General features: G+C 40.8%; 1 long non-coding RNA gene and 6 other non-coding genes across 7 annotated transcripts in view; all 7 read right to left on the bottom strand.

Annotated features, from left to right (window-relative positions):
• The window catches only part of LOC149976714 (uncharacterized), a 136408-nt gene that overhangs the window by 77361 nt on the left and 35979 nt on the right, over positions 1-23068 (bottom strand). The gene's annotated exons all lie outside the window — the stretch shown is intronic.
• Positions 8068-8150, bottom strand: trnal-cag (transfer RNA leucine (anticodon CAG)). The gene has a single exon. It is a non-coding gene; the product is annotated as a tRNA-Leu (tRNA).
• Positions 9896-9978, bottom strand: trnal-cag (transfer RNA leucine (anticodon CAG)). The gene has a single exon. It is a non-coding gene; the product is annotated as a tRNA-Leu (tRNA).
• trnal-cag (transfer RNA leucine (anticodon CAG)) lies at positions 11721-11803 on the bottom strand. The gene has a single exon. It is a non-coding gene; the product is annotated as a tRNA-Leu (tRNA).
• On the bottom strand, positions 13162-13243 carry trnas-uga (transfer RNA serine (anticodon UGA)). The gene has a single exon. It is a non-coding gene; the product is annotated as a tRNA-Ser (tRNA).
• trnal-cag (transfer RNA leucine (anticodon CAG)) lies at positions 17209-17291 on the bottom strand. Its single transcript has one exon. It is a non-coding gene; the product is annotated as a tRNA-Leu (tRNA).
• trnal-cag (transfer RNA leucine (anticodon CAG)) lies at positions 22687-22769 on the bottom strand. Its single transcript has one exon. It is a non-coding gene; the product is annotated as a tRNA-Leu (tRNA).

Below are 23068 nucleotides of genomic sequence, written 5' to 3'. Positions count from 1 at the left end.
AGTGTCTGGAGCTTCCCGTCAGGGTAAGAGTGACAACAGGTTTCCACATGTCAAAATGGGGGAAATCTTAGCAAATGGCTTAATGGTTATTCATGAGAATCGTGTTGTTGTATTGTTGAGTGTATCATGGGATCTCACCTGAAATCTGTGGCTTGACTACAAACCTGTAACCTATGCTACTGTGGCCTATAGAGCTAGAAGGCTGGATAACCAGGTATGTAAAGGTGTGAAGTGGGATAGATGGCCTGCAGTCCTATCCCAAATGGACAACTAATCCCTATGTACTTGCGGAGATCTGAGAGGATGCGATTGGTATAAGAAACACGACTAAACTTCAACCTCCGGAGGGGTCAAAAAAATGCATTTTCATTGTCGGCAGGATTTAAACCTGCGCAGGAAGATCCTAATGGATTTCTAGTCCATCGCCTTAACCACTCGGCCACGACAACGTTGACAGAAGAAAACAAGCTTGTTAGGAGTGAATGGGCCAACAGGCATAGCCTACAGAAAGTGAAATTTAACAACTGAAAGATAATGCAGTAACTCATTATAATGCAATAACACAAAATGTTCCCCTCATTAATTTGTTATTAAGTCCAGCTGTTTTCTTATTTAACCTTGATCTTTGCTCAGCTCCAGAAGGTCTGCATTTGAGGGTGTTTATTATGAATTGTTATTTCACTGTGTGAAGTTGTTATTTCATCATTCTTATTATTACTGCTGATCAGCATGACTCCTGAGAGGCACTAAAAAACTGTCAGAAGTGGGATTTGAACCCACGCCACCATGGGAGACTGAAACCTGAACACAGCGCCAGAGACCGCTCGGCCATCCTGACTACAGCACAGTAACTGGGTATCGGGTTAAAGTGTATGCGGTAAAAGTAGAAATATGAACAACGCTCTAAAATCACCACAGAGACCAGAACAACTATGCACGATACTGACTTGCACTTTCAATAGTCATTTGTTTTTATAAATTAAAAAGTCCAGTCATTGATTTAACCTCAATATGGCCTTCAATGGGAAAGAGTAGTAAATCGCCATTGAATGAGCGCTAAACTGGCATCAGAATATGGCCATTCTGATATAAATGATAAAATTCCTTAGATAAGACTGAAAAAGTGTCTGGAAATATCAGCAACCATCAGGGTAAGAGTGACAACAGGTCCACATGGGGGAAATCCTTACAAATGGCTTAATGGGTCATTTCAACGCAATCGTGTTATTATTTATTTTTAGGGTTTAACAAGGCAGCTCACCTGTGACTTGACATTAGATGCGGCGACTTCGATTACCCTGCAGACGATATTTTTGTTCTTCCCGCCAATACAATCCACTGACAACGACCGACGAGTTCTGCGTTCCGAGATTATTTTTGTTATTTGCCTGTTTGGGGCCCGCCTGTGAAATTGCGCAATTCTTGCAATTCTCTTTCAGCCTCTCATCAACTAGCTGTTTTTGCAGAATATTAAAAATACGATAGTTATTCACTACTCATATTAACTAGGTGTCATTTACGTTACCTTAAGTCATTTATTTTTCAACTGGATTTTACAAAGGTGCATGACATGCAGGCGCTAAAAAATTGTCAGGAGGGGGTTTCAAACCATGCCTATAGGGGAGTCTGCGACCTGAATGACTTAATGGTTATTTTCAATGCAATCGAGTTTTTTCTTTTTCTTTTATGGTTTAACAAGGTTTCTCACCTGTTACCTGTGGCTTGACTTTAGATGTGGCCAGTTCGATTACCCTGCAGCCTAAGAGTGTCTTCAGAATATGGCCAATTTGACATGAATTTAAAAATGCCTCAGATAGGACCAAAAAAGTGTCTGGAGCTTCCCGTCAGGGTAAGAGTGACAACAGGTTTCCACATGTCAAAATGGGGGAAATCTTAGCAAATGGCTTAATGGTTATTCATGAGAATCGTGTTGTTGTATTGTTGAGTGTATCATGGGATCTCACCTGAAATCTGTGGCTTGACTACAAACCTGTAACCTATGCTACTGTGGCCTATAGAGCTAGAAGGCTGGATAACCAGGTATGTAAAGGTGTGAAGTGGGATAGATGGCCTGCAGTCCTATCCCAAATGGACAACTAATCCCTATGTACTTGCGGAGATCTGAGAGGATGCGATTGGTATAAGAAACACGACTAAACTTCAACCTCCGGAGGGGTCAAAAAAATGCATTTTCATTGTCGGCAGGATTTAAACCTGCGCAGGAAGATCCTAATGGATTTCTAGTCCATCGCCTTAACCACTCGGCCACGACAACGTTGACAGAAGAAAACAAGCTTGTTAGGAGTGAATGGGCCAACAGGCATAGCCTACAGAAAGTGAAATTTAACAACTGAAAGATAATGCAGTAACTCATTATAATGCAATAACACAAAATGTTCCCCTCATTAATTTGTTATTAAGTCCAGCTGTTTTCTTATTTAACCTTGATCTTTGCTCAGCTCCAGAAGGTCTGCATTTGAGGGTGTTTATTATGAATTGTTATTTCACTGTGTGAAGTTGTTATTTCATCATTCTTATTATTACTGCTGATCAGCATGACTCCTGAGAGGCACTAAAAAACTGTCAGAAGTGGGATTTGAACCCACGCCACCATGGGAGACTGAAACCTGAACACAGCGCCAGAGACCGCTCGGCCATCCTGACTACAGCACAGTAACTGGGTATCGGGTTAAAGTGTATGCGGTAAAAGTAGAAATATGAACAACGCTCTAAAATCACCACAGAGACCAGAACAACTATGCACGATACTGACTTGCACTTTCAATAGTCATTTGTTTTTATAAATTAAAAAGTCCAGTCATTGATTTAACCTCAATATGGCCTTCAATGGGAAAGAGTAGTAAATCGCCATTGAATGAGCGCTAAACTGGCATCAGAATATGGCCATTCTGATATAAATGATAAAATTCCTTAGATAAGACTGAAAAAGTGTCTGGAAATATCAGCAACCATCAGGGTAAGAGTGACAACAGGTCCACATGGGGGAAATCCTTACAAATGGCTTAATGGGTCATTTCAACGCAATCGTGTTATTATTTATTTTTAGGGTTTAACAAGGCAGCTCACCTGTGACTTGACATTAGATGCGGCGACTTCGATTACCCTGCAGACGATATTTTTGTTCTTCCCGCCAATACAATCCACTGACAACGACCGACGAGTTCTGCGTTCCGAGATTATTTTTGTTATTTGCCTGTTTGGGGCCCGCCTGTGAAATTGCGCAATTCTTGCAATTCTCTTTCAGCCTCTCATCAACTAGCTGTTTTTGCAGAATATTAAAAATACGATAGTTATTCACTACTCATATTAACTAGGTGTCATTTACGTTACCTTAAGTCATTTATTTTTCAACTGGATTTTACAAAGGTGCATGACATGCAGGCGCTAAAAAATTGTCAGGAGGGGGTTTCAAACCATGCCTATAGGGGAGTCTGCGACCTGAATGACTTAATGGTTATTTTCAATGCAATCGAGTTTTTTCTTTTTCTTTTAGGGTTTAACAAGGTTTCTCACCTGTTACCTGTGGCTTGACTTTAGATGTGGCCAGTTCGATTACCCTGCAGCCTAAGAGTGTCTTCAGAATATGGCCAATTTGACATGAATTTAAAAATGCCTCAGATAGGACCAAAAAAGTGTCTGGAGCTTCCCGTCAGGGTAAGAGTGACAACAGGTTTCCACATGTCAAAATGGGGGAAATCTTAGCAAATGGCTTAATGGTTATTCATGAGAATCGTGTTGTTGTATTGTTGAGTGTATCATGGGATCTCACCTGAAATCTGTGGCTTGACTACAAACCTGTAACCTATGCTACTGTGGCCTATAGAGCTAGAAGGCTGGATAACCAGGTGTGTAAAGGTGTGAAGTGGGACAGATGGCCTGCAGTCCTATCCCAAATGGACAACTAATCCCTATGTACTTGCGGAGATCTGAGAGGATGCGATTGGTATAAGAAACACGACTAAACTTCAACCTCCGGAGGGGTCAAAAAAATGCATTTTCGTTGTCGGCAGGATTTGAACCTGCGCAGGAAGATCCTAATGGATTTCTAGTCCATCGCCTTAACCACTCGGCCACGACAACTATGACAGAAGAAAGCAGGCTTGTTAGGAGTGAATGGGCCAACAGGCATAGCCTACAGAAAGTGAAATTTAACAACTGAAAGATAATGCAGTAACTCATTATAATGCAATAACACAAAATGTTCCCCTCATTCATTTGTTATTAAGTCCAGCTGTTTTCTTATTTAACCTTGATCTTTGCTCAGCTCCAGAAGGTCTGCATTTGAGAGTGTTTATAATGAATTGTTATTTCACTGTGTGAAGTTGTTATTTCATCATTCTTATTATTACTGCTGAGCAGCATGACTCCTGAGAGGCACTAAAAAACTGTCAGAAGTGGGATTTGAACCCACACCTCCATGGGAGACTGCGACCTGAACGCAGCGCCTTAGACCGCTCAGCCATCCTGACTACAGCACAGTAACTGGGTATCGGGTTAAAGTGTATGCGGTAAAAGTAGAAATATGAACAACGCTCTAAAATCACCACAGAGACCAGAACAACTATGCACGATACTGACTTGCACTTTCAATAGTCATTTGTTTTTATAAATTAAAAAGTCCAGTCATTGATTTAACCTCAATATGGCCTTCAATGGTAAAGAGTAGTAAATCGTCATTGAATGAGCGCTAAACTGGCATCAGAATATGGCCATTCTGATATAAATGATAAAATTCCTCAGATAAGACTGAAAAAGTGTCTGGAAATATCAGCAACCATCAGGGTAAGAGTGACAACAGGTCCACATGGGGGAAATCCTTACAAATGGCTTAATGAGTAATTTCAACGCAATCGTGTTATTATTTATTTTTAGGGTTTAACAAGGCAGCTCACCTGTGACTTGACATTAGATGCGGCGACTTTGATTACCCTGCAGACGATATTTTTGTTCTTCCCGCCAATACAATCCACTGACAACGACCGACGAGTTCTGCGTTCCGAGATTATTTTTGTTATTTGCCTGTTTGGGGCCCGCCTGTGAAATTGCGCGATTCTTGCAATTCTCTTTCAGCCTCTCATCAACTAGCTGTTTTTGCAGAATATCTTAAAAATACGATAGTTATTCACTACTCATATTAACTAGGTGTCATTTACGTTACCTTAAGTCATTTATTTTTCAACTGGATTTTACAAAGGTGCATGACATGCAGGCGCTAAAAAATTGTCAGGAGGGGGTTTCAAACCATGCCTATAGGGGAGTCTGCGACCTGAATGACTTAATGGTTATTTTCAATGCAATCAAGTTTTTTCTTTTTCTTTTAGGGTTTAACAAGGTTTATCACCTGTTACCTGTGGCTTGACTTTAGATGTGGCCAGTTCGATTACCCTGCAGCCTAAGAGTGTCTTCAGAATATGGCCAATTTGACATGAATTTAAAAATGCCTCAGATAGGACCAAAAAAGTGTCTGGAGCTTCCCGTCAGGGTAAGAGTGACAACAGGTTTCCACATGTCAAAATGGGGGAAATCTTAGCAAATGGCTTCATGGTTATTCATGAGAATCGTGTTGTTGTATTGTTGAGTGTATCATGGGATCTCACCTGAAATCTGTGGCTTGACTACAAACCTGTAACCTATGCTACTGTGGCCTATAGAGCTAGAAGGCTGGATAACCAGGTGTGTAAAGGTGTGAAGTGGGACAGATGGCCTGCAGTCCTATCCCAAATGGACAACTAATCCCTATGTACTTGCGGAGATCTGAGAGGATGCGATTGGTATAAGAAACACGACTAAACTTCAACCTCCGGAGGGGTCAAAAAAATGCATTTTCGTTGTCGGCAGGATTTGAACCTGCGCAGGAAGATCCTAATGGATTTCTAGTCCATCGCCTTAACCACTCGGCCACGACACCATCGACAGAAGAAAACAAGCTTGTTAGGAGTGAATGGGCCAACAGGCATAGCCTACAGAAAGTGAAATTTAACAACTGAAAGATAATGCAGTAACTCATTATAATGCAATAACACAAAATGTTCCCCTCATTCATTTGTTATTAAGTCCAGCTGTTTTCTTATTTAACCTTGATCTTTGCTCAGCTCCAGAAGGTCTGCATTTGAGAGTGTTTATTATGAATTGTTATTTCACTGTGTGAAGTTGTTATTTCATCATTCTTATTATTACTGCTGAGCAGCATGACTCCTGAGAGGCACTAAAAAAATGTCAGAAGTGGGATTTGAACCCACACCTCCATGGGAGACTGCGACCTGAACGCAGCGCCTTAGACCGCTCAGCCATCCTGACTACAGCACAGTAACTGGGTATCGGGTTAAAGTGTATGCGGTAAAAGTAGAAATATGAACAACGCTCTAAAATCACCACAGAGACCAGAACAACTATGCACGATACTGACTTGCACTTTCAATAGTCATTTGTTTTTATAAATTAAAAAGTCCAGTCATTGATTTAACCTCAATATGGCCTTCAATGGTAAAGAGTAGTAAATCGTCATTGAATGAGCGCTAAACTGGCATCAGAATATGGCCATTCTGATATAAATGATAAAATTCCTCAGATAAGACTGAAAAAGTGTCTGGAAATATCAGCAACCATCAGGGTAAGAGTGACAACAGGTCCACATGGGGGAAATCCTTACAAATGGCTTAATGAGTAATTTCAACGCAATCGTGTTATTATTTATTTTTAGGGTTTAACAAGGCAGCTCACCTGTGACTTGACATTAGATGCGGCGACTTTGATTACCCTGCAGACGATATTTTTGTTCTTCCCGCCAATACAATCCACTGACAACGACCGACGAGTTCTGCGTTCCGAGATTATTTTTGTTATTTGCCTGTTTGGGGCCCGCCTGTGAAATTGCGCGATTCTTGCAATTCTCTTTCAGCCTCTCATCAACTAGCTGTTTTTGCAGAATATTAAAAATACGATAGTTATTCACTACTCATATTAACTAGGTGTCATTTACGTTACCTTAAAATTAAGTCATTTATTTTTCAACTGGATTTTACAAAGGTGCATGACATGCAGGCGCTAAAAAGTTGTCAGGAGGGGGTTTCAAACCATGCCTATAGGGGAGTCTGCGACCTGAATGACTTAATGGTTATTTTCAATGCAATCAAGTTTTTTATTTTTCTTTTAGGGTTTAACAAGGTTTCTCACCTGTTACCTGTGGCTTGACTTTAGATGTGGCCAGTTCGATTACCCTGCAGCCTAAGAGTGTCTTCAGAATATGGCCAATTTGACATGAATTTAAAAATGCCTCAGATAGGACCAAAAAAGTGTCTGGAGCTTCCCGTCAGGGTAAGAGTGACAACAGGTTTCCACATGTCAAAATGGGGGAAATCTTAGCAAATGGCTTCATGGTTATTCATGAGAATCGTGTTGTTGTATTGTTGAGTGTATCATGGGATCTCACCTGAAATCTGTGGCTTGACTACAAACCTGTAACCTATGCTACTGTGGCCTATAGAGCTAGAAGGCTGGATAACCAGGTGTGTAAAGGTGTGAAGTGGGACAGATGGCCTGCAGTCCTATCCCAAATGGACAACTAATCCCTATGTACTTGCGGAGATCTGAGAGGATGCAATTGGTATAAGAAACACGACTAAACTTCAACCTCCGGAGGGGTCAAAAAAATGCATTTTCGTTGTCAGCAGGATTTGAACCTGCGCAGGAAGATCCTAATGGATTTCTAGTCCATCGCCTTAACCACTCGGCCACGACAACATTGACAGAAGAAAACAAGCTTGTTAGGAGTGAATGGGCCAACAGGCATAGCCTACAGAAAGTGAAATTTAACAACTGAAAGATAATGCAGTAACTCATTATAATGCAATAACACAAAATGTTCCCCTCATTCATTTGTTATTAAGTCCAGCTGTTTTCTTATTTAACCTTGATCTTTGCTCAGCTCCAGAAGGTCTGCATTTGAGAGTGTTTATTATGAATTGTTATTTCACTGTGTGAAGTTGTTATTTCATCATTCTTATTATTACTGCTGAGCAGCATGACTCCTGAGAGGCACTAAAAAACTGTCAGAAGTGGGATTTGAACCCACGCCTCCATGGGAGACTGCGACCTGAACGCAGCGCCTTAGACCGCTCGGCCATCCTGACTACAGCACAGTAACTGGGTATCGGGTTAAAGTGTATGCGGTAAAAGTAGAAATATGAACAACGCTCTAAAATCACCACAGAGACCAGAACAACTATGCACGATACTGACTTGCACTTTCAATAGTCATTTGTTTTTATAAATTAAAAAGTCCAGTCATTGATTTAACCTCAATATGGCCTTCAATGGGAAAGAGTAGTAAATCGCCATTGAATGAGCGCTAAACTGGCATCAGAATATGGCCATTCTGATATAAATGATAAAATTCCTCAGATAAGACTAAAAATAGTGTCTGGAAATATCAGCAACCATCAGGGTAAGAGTGACAACAGGTCCACATGGGGGAAATCCTTACAAATGGCTTAATGGGTCATTTCAACGCAATCGTGTTATTATTTATTTTTAGGGTTTAACAAGGCAGCTCACCTGTGACTTGACATTAGATGCGGCGACTTCGATTACCCTGCAGACGATATTTTTGTTCTTCCCGCCAATACAATCCACTGACAACGACCGACGAGTTCTGCGTTCCGAGATTATTTTTGTTATTTGCCTGTTTGGGGCCCGCCTGTGAAATTGCGCGATTCTTGCAATTCTCTTTCAGCCTCTCATCAACTAGCTGTTTTTGCAGAATATTAAAAATACGATAGTTATTCACTACTCATATTAACTAGGTGTCATTTACGTTACCTTAAGTCATTTATTTTTCAACTGGATTTTACAAAGGTGCATGACATGCAGGCGCTAAAAAGTTGTCAGGAGGGGGTTTCAAACCATGCCTATAGGGGAGTCTGCGACCTGAATGACTTAATGGTTATTTTCAATGCAATCGAGTTTTTTCTTTTTCTTTTAGGGTTTAACAAGGTTTCTCACCTGTTACCTGTGGCTTGACTTTAGATGTGGCCAGTTCGATTACCCTGCAGACTATAAGAGTGTCTTCAGAATATGGCCAATTTGACATGAATTTAAAAATGCCTCAGATAGGACCAAAAAAGTGTCTGGAGCTTCCCGTCAGGGTAAGAGTGACAACAGGTTTCCACATGTCAAAATGGGGGAAATCTTAGCAAATGGCTTCATGGTTATTCATGAGAATCGTGTTGTTGTATTGTTGAGTGTATCATGGGATCTCACCTGAAATCTGTGGCTTGACTACAAACCTGTAACCTATGCTACTGTGGCCTATAGAGCTAGAAGGCTGGATAACCAGGTGTGTAAAGGTGTGAAGTGGGATAGATGGCCTGCAGTCCTATCCCAAATGGACAACTAATCCCTATGTACTTGCGGAGATCTGAGAGGATGCGATTGGTATAAGAAACACGACTAAACTTCAACCTCCGGAGTGGTCAAAAAAATGCGTTTTCGTTGTCAGCAGGATTTGAACCTACGCAGGAAGATCCTAATGGATTTCTAGTCCATCGCCTTAACCACTCGGCCACGACAACATTGACAGAAAAAAACATGCTTGTTAGGAGTGAATGGGCCAACAGGCATAGCCTACAGAAAGTGAAATTTAACAACTGAAAGATAATGCAGTAACTCATTATAATGCAATAACACAAAATGTTCCCCTCATTCATTTGTTATTAAGTCCAGCTGTTTTCTTATTTAACCTTGATCTTTGCTCAGCTCCAGAAGGCTGCATTTGAGAGTGTTTATTATGAATTGTTATTTCACTGTGTGAAGTTGTTATTTCATCATTCTTATTATTACTGCTGAGCAGCATGACTCCTGAGAGGCACTAAAAAACTGTCAGAAGTGGGATTTGAACCCACGCCTCCATGGGAGACTGCGACCTGAACGCAGCGCCTTAGACCGCTCGGCCATCCTGACTACAGCACAGTAACTGGGTATCAGGTTAAAGTGTATGCGGTAAAAGTAGAAATATGAACAACGCTCTAAAATCACCACAGAGACCAGAACAACTATGCACGATACTGACTTGCACTTTCAATAGTCATTTGTTTTTATAAATTAAAAAGTCCAGTCATTGATTTAACCTCAATATGGCCTTCAATGGGAAAGAGTAGTAAATCGCCATTGAATGAGCGCTAAACTGGCATCAGAATATGGCCATTCTGATATAAATGATAAAATTCCTCAGATAAGACTGAAAAAGTGTCTGGAAATATCAGCAACCATCAGGGTAAGAGTGACAACAGGTCCACATGGGGGAAATCCTTACAAATGGCAATGGGTCATTTCATCGCAATCGTGTTATTATTTATTTTTAGGGTTTAACAAGGCAGCTCACCTGTGACTTGACATTAGATGCGGCGACTTCGATTACCCTGCAGACGATATTTTTGTTCTTCCCGCCAATACAATCCACTGACAACGACCGACGAGTTCTGCGTTCCAAGATTATTTTTGTTATTTGCCTGTTTGGGGCCCGCCTGTGAAATTGCACGATTCTTGCAATTCTCTTTCAGCCTCTCATCAACTAGCTGTTTTTGCAGAATATTAAAAATACGATAGTTGTTCACTACTCATATTAACTAGGTGTCATTTACGTTACCTTAAGTCATTTATTTTTCAACTGGATTTTACAAAGGTGCATGACATGTAGGCGCTAAAAAGTTGTCAGGAGGGGGTTTCAAACCATGCCTATAGGGGAGTCTGCGACCTGAATGACTTAATGGTTATTTTCAATGCAATCGAGTTTTTTCTTTTTCTTTTAGGGTTTAACAAGGTTTCTCACCTGTTACCTGTGGCTTGACTTTAGATGTGGCCAGTTCGATAACCCTGCAGACTATAAGAGTGTCTTCAGAATATGGCCAATTTGACATGAATTTAAAAATGCCTCAGATAGGACCAAAAAAGTGTCTGGAGCTTCCCGTCAGGGTAAGAGTGACAACAGGTTTCCACATGTCAAAATGGGGGAAATCTTAGCAAATGGCTTAATGGTTATTCATGAGAATCGTGTTGTTGTATTGTTGAGTGTATCATGGGATCTCACCTGAAATCTGTGGCTTGACTACAAACCTGTAACCTATGCTACTGTGGCCTATAGAGCTAGAAGGCTGGATAACCAGGTGTGTAAAGGTGTGAAGTGGGATAGATGGCCTGCAGTCCTATCCCAAATGGACAACTATCCCTATGTACTTGCGGAGATCTGAGAGGATGCGATTGGTATAAGAAACACGACTAAACTTCAACCTCCGGAGGGGTCAAAAAAAAGCATTTTCGTTGTCGGCAGGATTTGAACCTGCGCAGGAAGATCCTAATGGATATCTAGTCCATCGCCTTAACCACTCGGCCACGACAACGTTGACAGAAGAAAACAGGCTTGTTAGGAGTGAATGGGCCAACAGGCATAGCCTACAGAAAGTGAAATTTAACAACTGAAAGATAATGCAGTAACTCATTATAATGCAATAACACAAAATGTTCCCCTCATTCATTTGTTATTAAGTCCAGCTGTTTTCTTATTTAACCTTGATCTTTGCTCAGCTCCAGAAGGTCTGCATTTGAGAGTGTTTATTATGAATTGTTATTTCACTGTGTGAAGTTGTTATTTCATCATTCTTATTATTACTGCTGAGCAGCATGACTCCTGAGAGGCACTAAAAAGCTGTCAGAAGTGGGATTTGAACCCACGCCTCCATGGGAGACTGCGACCTGAACGCAGCGCCTTAGACCGCTCGGCCATCCTGACTACAGCACAGTAACTGGGTATCGGGTTAAAGTGTATGCGGTAAAAGTAGAAATATGAACAGCGCTCTAAAATCACCACAGAGACCAGAACAACTATGCACGATACTGACTTGCACTTTCAATAGTCATTTGTTTTTCATAAATTAAAAAGTCCAGTCATTGATTTAACCTCAATATGGCCTTCAATGGGAAAGAGTAGTAAATCGCCATTGAATGAGCGCTAAACTGGCATCAGAATATGGCCATTCTGATATAAATGATAAAATTCCTCAGATAAGACTGAAAAAGTGTCTGGAAATATCAGCAACCATCAGGGTAAGAGTGACAACAGGTCCACATGGGGGAAATCCTTACAAATGGCTTAATGGGTCATTTCAACGCAATTGTGTTATTATTTATTTTTAGGGTTTAACAAGGCAGCTCACCTGTGACTTGACATTAGATGCGGCGACTTCGATTACCCTGCAGACGATATTTTTGTTCTTCCCGCCAATACAATCCACTGACAACGTCCGACGAGTTCTGCGTTCCGAGATTATTTTTGTTATTTGCCAGTTTGGGGGCCGCCTGTGAAATTGCGCAATTCTTGCAATTCTCTTTCAGCCTCTCATCAACTAGCTGTTTTTGCAGAATATTAAAAATACGATAGTTATTCACTACTCATATTAACTAGGTGTCATTTACGTTACCTTAAGTCATTTATTTTTCAACTGGATTTTACAAAGGTGCATGACATGCAGGCGCTAAAAAGTTGTCAGGAGGGGGTTTCAAACCATGCCTATAGGGGAGTCTGCGACCTGAATGACTTAATGGTTATTTTCAATGCAATCAAGTTTTTTCTTTTTCTTTTAGGGTTTAACAAGGTTTCTCACCTGTTACCTGCGGCTTGACTTTAGATGTGGCCAGTTCGATTACCCTGCAGACTATAAGAGTGTCTTCAGAATATGGCCAATTTGACATGAATTTAAAAATGCCTCAGATAGGACCAAAAAAGTGTCTGGAGCTTCCCGTCAGGGTAAGAGTGACAACAGGTTTCCACATGTCAAAATAAGGGAAATCTTAGCAAATGGCTTAATGGTTATTCATGAGAATCGTGTTGTTGTATTGTTGAGTGTATCATGGGATCTCACCTGAAATCTGTGGCTTGACTACAAACCTGTAACCTATGCTACTGTGGCCTATAGAGCTAGAAGGCTGGATAACCAGGTGTGTAAAGGTGTGAAGTGGGACAGATGGCCTGCAGTCCTATCCCAAATGGACAACTAATCCCTATGTACTTGCGGAGATCTGAGAGGATGCGATTGGTATAAGAAACACGACTAAACTTCAACCTCCGGAGGGGTCAAAAAAAAGCATTTTCGTTGTCGGCAGGATTTGAACCTGCGCAGGAAGATCCTAATGGATATCAAGTCCATCGCCTTAACCACTCGGCCACGACAACGTTGACAGAAGAAAACAGGCTTGTTAGGAGTGAATGGGCCAACAGGCATAGCCTACAGAAAGTGAAATTTAACAACTGAAAGATAATGCAGTAACTCATTATAATGCAATAACACAAAATGTTCCCCTCATTCATTTGTTATTAAGTCCAGCTGTTTTCTTATTTAACCTTGATCTTTGCTCAGCTCCAGAAGGTCTGCATTTGAGAGTGTTTATTATGAATTGTTATTTCACTGTGTGAAGTTGTTATTTCATCATTCTTATTATTACTGCTGAGCAGCATGGCTCCTGAGAGGCACTAAAAAACTGTCAGAAGTGGGATTTGAACACACGCCTCCATGGGAGACTGCGACCTGAACGCAGCGCCTTAGACCGCTCGGCCATCCTGACTACAGCACAGTAACTGGGTATCGGGTTAAAGTGTATGCGGTAAAAGTAGAAATATGAACAACGCTCTAAAATCACCACAGAGACCAGAACAACTATGCACGATACTGACTTGCACTTTCAATAGTCATTTGTTTTTATAAATTAAAAAGTCCAGTCATTGATTTAACCTCAATATGGCCTTCAATGGGAAAGAGTAGTAAATCGCCATTGAATGAGCGCTAAACTGGCATCAGAATATGGCCATTCTGATATAAATGATAAAATTCCTCAGATAAGACTGAAAAAGTGTCTGGAAATATCAGCAACCATCAGGGTAAGAGTGACAACAGGTTCACATGGGGAAATCCTTACAAATGGCTTAATGGGTCATTTCAAAGCAATCGTGTTATTATTTATTTTTAGGGTTTAACAAGGCAGCTCACCTGTGACTTGACATGAGATGCGGCGACTTCGATTACCCTGCAGACGATATTTTTGTTCTTCCCGCCAATACAATCCACTGACAACGACCGACGAGTTCTGCGTTCCGAGATTATTTTTGTTATTTGCCTGTTTGGGGCCCGCCTGTGAAATTGCGCGATTCTTGCAATTCTCTTTCAGCCTCTCATCAACTAGCTGTTTTTGCAGAATATTAAAAATACGATAGTTATTCACTACTCATATTAACTAGGTGTCATTTACGTTACCTTAAGTCATTTATTTTTCAACTGGATTTTACAAAGGTGCATGACATGCAGGCGCTAAAAAGTTGTCAGGAGGGGGTTTCAAACCATGCCTATAGGGGAGTCTGCGACCTGAATGACTTAATGGTTATTTTCAATGCAATCAAGTTTTTTCTTTTTCTTTTAGGGTTTAACAAGGTTTCTCACCTGTTACCTGTGGCTTGACTTTAGATGTGACCAGTTCAATTACCCTGCAGACTATAAGAGTGTCTTCAGAATATGGCCAATTTGACATGAATTTAAAAATGCCTCAGATGGGACCAAAAAAGTGTCTGGAGCTTCCCGTCAGGGTAAGAGTGACAACAGGTTTCCACATGTCAAAATGGGGGAAATCTTAGCAAATGGCTTAATGGTTATTCATGAGAATCGTGTTGTTGTATTGTTGAGTGTATTATGGGATCTCACCTGAAATATGTGGCTTGACTACAAACCTGTAACCTATGCTACTGTGGCCTATAGAGCTAGAAGGCTGGATAACCAGGTGTGTAAAGGTGTGAAGTGGGACAGATGGCCTGCAGTCCTATCCCAAATGGACAACTAATCCCTATGTACTTGCGGAGATCTGAGAGGATGCGATTGGTATAAGAAACACGACTAAACTTCAACCTCCGGAGGGGTCAAAAAAAAGCATTTTCGTTGTCGGCAGGATTTGAACCTGCGCAGGAAGATCCTAATGGATATCTAGTCCATCGCCTTAACCACTCGGCCACGACAACGTTGACAGAAGAAAACAGGCTTGTTAGGAGTGAATGGGCGAACAGGCATAGCCTACAGAAAGTGAAATTTAACAACTGAAAGATAATGCAGTAACTCATTATAATGCAATAACACAAAATGTTCCCCTCATTCATTTGTTATTAAGTCCAGCTGTTTTCTTATTTAACCTTGATCTTTGCTCAGCTCCAGAAGGTCTGCATTTGAGAGTGTTTATTATGAATTGTTATTTCACTGTGTGAAGTTGTTATTTCATCATTCTTATTATTACTGTTGAGCAGCATGACTCCTGAGAGGCACTAAAAAACTGTCAGAAGTGGGATTTGAACCCACGCCTCCATGGGAGACTGCGACCTGAACACAGCGCCTTAGACAGCTCAGCCATCCTGACTACAGCACAGTAACTGGGTATCGGGTTAAAGTGAACGCAGTAAAAGTAGAAATATGAACAACGCTCTAAAATCACCACAGAGACCAGAACAACTATGCACGATACTGACTTGCACTTTCAATAGTCATTTGTTTTTATAAATTAAAAAGTCCAGTCATTGATTTAACCTCAATATGGCCTTCAATGGGAAAGAGTAGTAAATCGTCATTGAATGAGCGCTAAACTGGCATCAGAATATGGCCATTCTGATATAAATGATAAAATTCCTCAGATAAGACTGAAAAAGTGTCTGGAAATATCAGCAACCATCAGGGTAAGAGTGACAACAGGTCCACATGTTCCCCTCATTCAATCCTTACAAATGGCTTAATGAGTCATTTCAACGCAATCGTGTTATTATTTATTTTTAGGGTTTAACAAGGCAGCTCACCTGTGACTTGACATTAGATGCGGCGACTTTGATTACCCTGCAGACGATATTTTTGTTCTTCCCGCCAATACAATCCACTGACAACGACCGACGAGTTCTGCGTTCCGAGATTATTTTTGTTATTTGCCTGTTTGGGGCCCGCCTGTGAAATTGCGCGATTCTTGCAATTCTATTTCAGCCTCTCATCAACTAGCTGTTTTTGCAGAATATTAAAAATACGGTAGTTATTCACTACTCATATTAACTAGGTGTCATTTACGTTACCTTAAGTCATTTATTTTTCAACTGGATTTTACAAAGGTGCATGACATGCAGGCGCTAAAAAATTGTCAGGAGGGGGTTTCAAACCATGCCTATAGGGGAGTCTGCGACATGAATGACTTAATGGTTATTTTCAATGCAATCAAGTTATTTCTTTTTCTTTTAGGGTTTAACAAGGTTTCTCACCTGTTACCTGTGGCTTGACTTTAGATGTGGCCAGTTCGATTACCCTGCAGCCTAAGAGTGTCTTCAGAATATGGCCAATTTGACATGAATTTAAAAATGCCTCAGTTAGGACCAAAAAAGTGTCTGGAGCTTCCCGTCAGGGTAAGAGTGACAACAGGTTTCCACATGTCAAAATGGGGGAAATCTTAGCAAATGGCTTCATGGTTATTCATGAGAATCGTGTTGTTGTATTGTTGAGTGTATCATGGGATCTCACCTGAAATCTGTGGCTTGACTACAAACCTGTAACCTATGCTACTGTGGCCTATAGAGCTAGAAGGCTGGATAACCAGGTGTGTAAAGGTGTGAAGTGGGACAGATGGCCTGCAGTCCTATCCCAAATGGACAACTAATCCCTATGTACTTGCGGAGATCTGAGAGGATGCGATTGGTTAAGAAACACGACTAAACTTCAACCTCCGGAGGGGTCAAAAAAATGCATTTTCGTTGTCGGCAGGATTTGAACCTGCGCAGGAAGATCCTAATGGATTTCTAGTCCATCGCCTTAACCACTCGGCCACGACAACATTGACAGAAGAAAGCAGGCTTGTTAGGAGTGAATGGGCCAACAGGCATAGCCTACAGAAAGTGAAATTTAACAACTGAAAGATAATGCAGTAACTCATTATAATGCAATAACACAAAATGTTCCCCTCATTCATTTGTTATTAAGTCCAGCTGTTTTCTTATTTAACCTTGATCTTTGCTCAGCTCCAGAAGGTCTGCATTTGAGAGTGTTTATTATGAATTGTTATTTCACTGTGTGAAGTTGTTATTTCATCATTCTTATTATTACTGCTGAGCAGCATGACTCCTGAGAGGCACTAAAAAACTGTCAGAAGTGGGATTTGAACCCACGCCTCCATGGGAGACTGCGACCTGAACGCAGCGCCTTAGACCGCTCGGCCATCCTGACTACAGCACAGTAACTGGGTATCGGGTTAAAGTGTATGCGGTAAAAGTAGAAATATGAACAACGCTCTAAAATCACCACAGAGACCAGAACAACAATGCACGATACTGACTTGCACTTTCAATAGTCATTTGTTTTTATAAATTAAAAAGTCCAGTCATTGATTTAACCTCAATATGGCCTTCAATGGGAAAGAGTAGTAAATCGTCATTGAATGAGCGCTAAACTGGCATCAGAATATGGCCATTCTGATATAAATGATAAAATTCCTCAGATAAGACTGAAAAAGTGTCTGGAAATATCAGCAACCATCAGGGTAAGAGTGACAACAGGTCCACATGGGGGAAATCCTTACAAATGGCTTAATGAGTCATTTCAACGCAATCGTGTTATTATTTATTTTTAGGGTTTAACAAGGCAGCTCACCTGTGACTTGACATTAGATGCGGCGACTTTGATTACCCTGCAGACGATATTTTTGTTCTTCCCGCCAATACAATCCACTGACAACGACCGACGAGTTCTGCGTTCCGAGATTATTTTTGTTATTTGCCTGTTTGGGGCCCGCCTGTGAAATTGCGCGATTCTTGCAATTCTCTTTCAGCCTCTCATCAACTAGCTGTTTTTGCAGAATATTAAAAATACGATAGTTATTCACTACTCATATTAACTAGGTGTCATTTACGTTACCTTAAGTCATTTATTTTTCAACTGGATTTTACAAAGGTGCATGACATGCAGGCGCTAAAAAATTGTCAGGAGGGGGTTTCAAACCATGCCTATAGGGGAGTCTGCGACCTGAATGACTTAATGGTTATTTTCAATGCAATCAAGTTTTTTCTTTTTCTTTTAGGGTTTAACAAGGTTTCTCACCTGTTACCTGTGGCTTGACTTTAGATGTGGCCAGTTCGATTACCCTGCAGCCTAAGAGTGTCTTCAGAATATGGCCAATTTGACATGAATTTAAAAATGCCTCAGTTAGGACCAAAAAAGTGTCTGGAGCTTCCCGTCAAGGTAAGAGTGACAACAGGTTTCCACATGTCAAAATGTGGGAAATCTTAGCAAATGGCTTCATGGTTATTCATGAGAATCGTGTTGTTGTATTGTTGAGTGTATCATGGGATCTCACCTGAAATCTGTGGCTTGACTACAAACCTGTAACCTATGCTACTGTGGCCTATAGAGCTAGAAGGCTGGATAACCAGGTGTGTAAAGGTGTGAAGTGGGACAGATGGCCTGCAGTCCTATCCCAAATGGACAACTAATCCCTATGTACTTGCGGAGATCTGAGAGGATGCGATTGGTATAAGAAACACGACTAAACTTCAACCTCCGGAGGGGTCAAAAAAATATATTTTCGTTGTCGGCAGGATTTGAACCTGCACAGGAAGATCCTAATGGATTTCTAGTCCATCACCTTAACCACTCGGCCACGACAACGTTGACAGAAGAAAACAAGCTTGTTAGGAGTGAATGGGCCAACAGGCATAGCCTACAGAAAGTGAAATTTAACAACTGAAAGATAATGCAGTAACTCATTATAATGCAATAACACAAAATGTTCCCCTCATTCATTTGTTATTAAGTCCAGCTGTTTTCTTATTTAACCTTGATCTTTGCTCAGCTCCAGAAGGTCTGCATTTGAGAGTGTTTATTATGAATTGTTATTTCACTGTGTGAAGTTGTTATTTCATCATTCTTATTATTACTGCTGAGCAGCATGACTCCTGAGAGGCACTAAAAAACTGTCAGAAGTGGGATTTGAACCCACGCCTCCATGGGAGACTGCGAACTGAACGCAGCGGCTTAGACCGCTCGGCCATCCTGACTACAGCACAGTAACTGGGTATCGGGTTAAAGTGTATGCGGTAAAAGTAGAAATATGAACAACTCTGTAAAATCACCACAGAGACCAGAACAACTATGCACGATACTGACTTGCACTTTCAATAGTCATTTGTTTTTATAAATTAAAAAGTCCAGTCATTGATTTAACCTCAATATGGCCTTCAATGGGAAAGACTAGTAAATCGTCATTGAATGAGCGCTAAACTGGCATCAGAATATGGCCATTCTGATATAAATGATACAATTGCTCAGATAAGACTGAAAAAGTGTCTGGAAATATCAGCAACCATCAGGGTAAGAGTGACAACAGGTCCACATTGGGGAAATCCTTACAAATGGCTTAATGAGTCATTTCAACGCAATCGTGTTATTATTTATTTTTAGGGTTTAACAAGGCAGCTCACCTGTGACTTGACATTAGATGCGGCGACTTTGATTACCCTGCAGACAATATTTTTGTTCTTCCCGCCAATACAATCCACTGACAACGACCGACGAGTTCTGCGTTCCGAGATTATTTTTGTTATTTGCCTGTTTGGGGCCCGCCTGTGAAATTGCGCGATTCTTGCAATTCTCTTTCAGCCTCTCATCAACTAGCTGTTTTTGCAGAATATTAAAAATACGATAGTTATTCACTACTCATATTAACTAGGTGTCATTTACGTTACCTTAAGTCATTTATTTTTCAACTGGATTTTACAAAGGTGCATGACATGCAGGCGCTAAAAAATTGTCAGGAGGGGGTTTCAAACCATGCCTATAGGGGAGTCTGCGACCTGAATGACTTAATGGTTATTTTCAATGCAATCAAGTTTTTTCTTTTTCTTTTAGGGTTTAACAAGGTTTCTCACCTGTTACCTGTGGCTTGACTTTAGATGTGGCCAGTTCGATTACCCTGCAGCCTAAGAGTGTCTTCAGAATATGGCCAATTTGACATGAATTTAAAAATGCCTCAGATAGGACCAAAAAAGTGTCTGGAGCTTCCCGTCAGGGTAAGAGTGACAACAGGTTTCCACATGTCAAAATGGGGGAAATCTTAGCAAATGGCTTCATGGTTATTCATGAGAATCGTGTTGTTGTATTGTTGAGTGTATCATGGGATCTCACCTGAAATCTGTGGCTTGACTACAAACCTGTAACCTATGCTACTGTGGCCTATAGAGCTAGAAGGCTGGATAACCAGGTGTGTAAAGGTGTGAAGTGGGACAGATGGCCTTCAGTCCTATCCCAAATGGACAACTAATCCCTATGTACTTGCGGAGATCTGAGAGGATGCGATTGGTATAAGAAACACGACTAAACTTCAACCTCCGGAGGGGTCAAAAAAATATATTTTCGTTGTCGGCAGGATTTGAACCTGCACAGGAAGATCCTAATGGATTTCTAGTCCATCACCTTAACCACTCGGCCACGACAACGTTGACAGAAGAAAACAAGCTTGTTAGGAGTGAATGGGCCAACAGGCATAGCCTACAGAAAGTGAAATTTAACAACTGAAAGATAATGCAGTAACTCATTATAATGCAATAACACAAAATGTTCCCCTCATTCATTTGTTATTAAGTCCAGCTGTTTTCTTATTTAACCTTGATCTTTGCTCAGCTCCAGAAGGTCTGCATTTGAGAGTGTTTATTATGAATTGTTATTTCACTGTGTGAAGTTGTTATTTCATCATTCTTATTATTACTGCTGAGCAGCATGACTCCTGAGAGGCACTAAAAAACTGTCAGAAGTGGGATTTGAACCCACGCCTCCATGGGAGACTGCGAACTGAACGCAGCGGCTTAGACCGCTCGGCCATCCTGACTACAGCACAGTAACTGGGTATCGGGTTAAAGTGTATGCGGTAAAAGTAGAAATATGAACAACTCTGTAAAATCACCACAGAGACCAGAACAACTATGCACGATACTGACTTGCACTTTCAATAGTCATTTGTTTTTATAAATTAAAAAGTCCAGTCATTGATTTAACCTCAATATGGCCTTCAATGGGAAAGACTAGTAAATCGTCATTGAATGAGCGCTAAACTGGCATCAGAATATGGCCATTCTGATATAAATGATACAATTGCTCAGATAAGACTGAAAAAGTGTCTGGAAATATCAGCAACCATCAGGGTAAGAGTGACAACAGGTCCACATTGGGGAAATCCTTACAAATGGCTTAATGAGTCATTTCAACGCAATCGTGTTATTATTTATTTTTAGGGTTTAACAAGGCAGCTCACCTGTGACTTGACATTAGATGCGGCGACTTTGATTACCCTGCAGACAATATTTTTGTTCTTCCCGCCAATACAATCCACTGACAACGACCGACGAGTTCTGCGTTCCGAGATTATTTTTGTTATTTGCCTGTTTGGGGCCCGCCTGTGAAATTGCGCGATTCTTGCAATTCTCTTTCAGCCTCTCATCAACTAGCTGTTTTTGCAGAATATTAAAAATACGATAGTTATTCACTACTCATATTAACTAGGTGTCATTTACGTTACCTTAAGTCATTTATTTTTCAACTGGATTTTACAAAGGTGCATGACATGCAGGCGCTAAAAAATTGTCAGGAGGGGGTTTCAAACCATGCCTATAGGGGAGTCTGCGACCTGAATGACTTAATGGTTATTTTCAATGCAATCAAGTTTTTTCTTTTTCTTTTAGGGTTTAACAAGGTTTCTCACCTGTTACCTGTGGCTTGACTTTAGATGTGGCCAGTTCGATTACCCTGCAGCCTAAGAGTGTCTTCAGAATATGGCCAATTTGACATGAATTTAAAAATGCCTCAGATAGGACCAAAAAAGTGTCTGGAGCTTCCCGTCAGGGTAAGAGTGACAACAGGTTTCCACATGTCAAAATGGGGGAAATCTTAGCAAATGGCTTCATGGTTATTCATGAGAATCGTGTTGTTGTATTGTTGAGTGTATCATGGGATCTCACCTGAAATCTGTGGCTTGACTACAAACCTGTAACCTATGCAACTGTGGCCTATAGAGCTAGAAGGCTGGATAACCAGGTGTGTAAAGGTGTGAAGTGGGATAGATGGCCTGCAGTCCTATCCCAAATGGACAACTAATCCCTATGTACTTGCGGAGATCTGAGAGGATGCGATTGGTATAAGAAACACGACTAAACTTCAACCTCCGGAGGGGTCAAAAAAATGCATTTTCGTTGTCGGCAGGATTTGAACCTGCGCAGGAAGATCCTAATGGATTTCTAGTCCATCGCCTTAACCACTCGGCCACGACAACATTGACAGAAGAAAACAAGCTTGTTAGGAGTGAATGGGCCAACAGGCATAGCCTACAGAAAGTGAAATTTAACAACTGAAAGATAATGCAGTAACTCATTATAATGCAATAACACAAAATGTTCCCCTCATTCATTTGTGATTAAGTCCAGCTGTTTTCTTATTTAACCTTGATCTTTGCTCAGCTCCAGAAGGTCTGCATTTGAGAGTGTTTATTATGAATTGTTATTTCACTGTGTGAAGTTGTTATTTCATCATTCTTATTATTACTGCTGAGCAGCATGACTCCTGAGAGGCACTAAAAAACTGTCAGAAGTGGGATTTGAACCCACGCCTCCATGGGAGACTGCGACCTGAACGCAGCGCCTTAGACCGCTCGGCCATCCTGACTACAGCACAGTAACTGGGTATCGGGTTAAAGTGTATGCGGTAAAAGTAGAAATATGAACAACGCTCTAAAATCACCACAGAGACCAGAACAACTATGCACGATACTGACTTGCATTTTCAATAGTCATTTGTTTTTATAAATTAAAAAGTCCAGTCATTGATTTAACCTCAATATGGCCTTCAATGGGAAAGAGTAGTAAATCGTCATTGAATGAGCGCTAAACTGGCATCAGAATATGGCCATTCTGATATAAATGATAAAATTCCTCAGATAAGACTGAAAAAGTGTCTGGAAATAT

The sequence above is a fragment of the Oncorhynchus mykiss genome, chromosome 16 (assembly GCF_057628025.1).
Source record: "Oncorhynchus mykiss isolate SJ-2025 chromosome 16, ASM5762802v1, whole genome shotgun sequence".
In the NCBI taxonomy this organism is placed as follows: Eukaryota; Metazoa; Chordata; class Actinopteri; order Salmoniformes; family Salmonidae; genus Oncorhynchus; species Oncorhynchus mykiss.
This window is presented reverse-complemented; position numbering and strand designations above follow the sequence as displayed.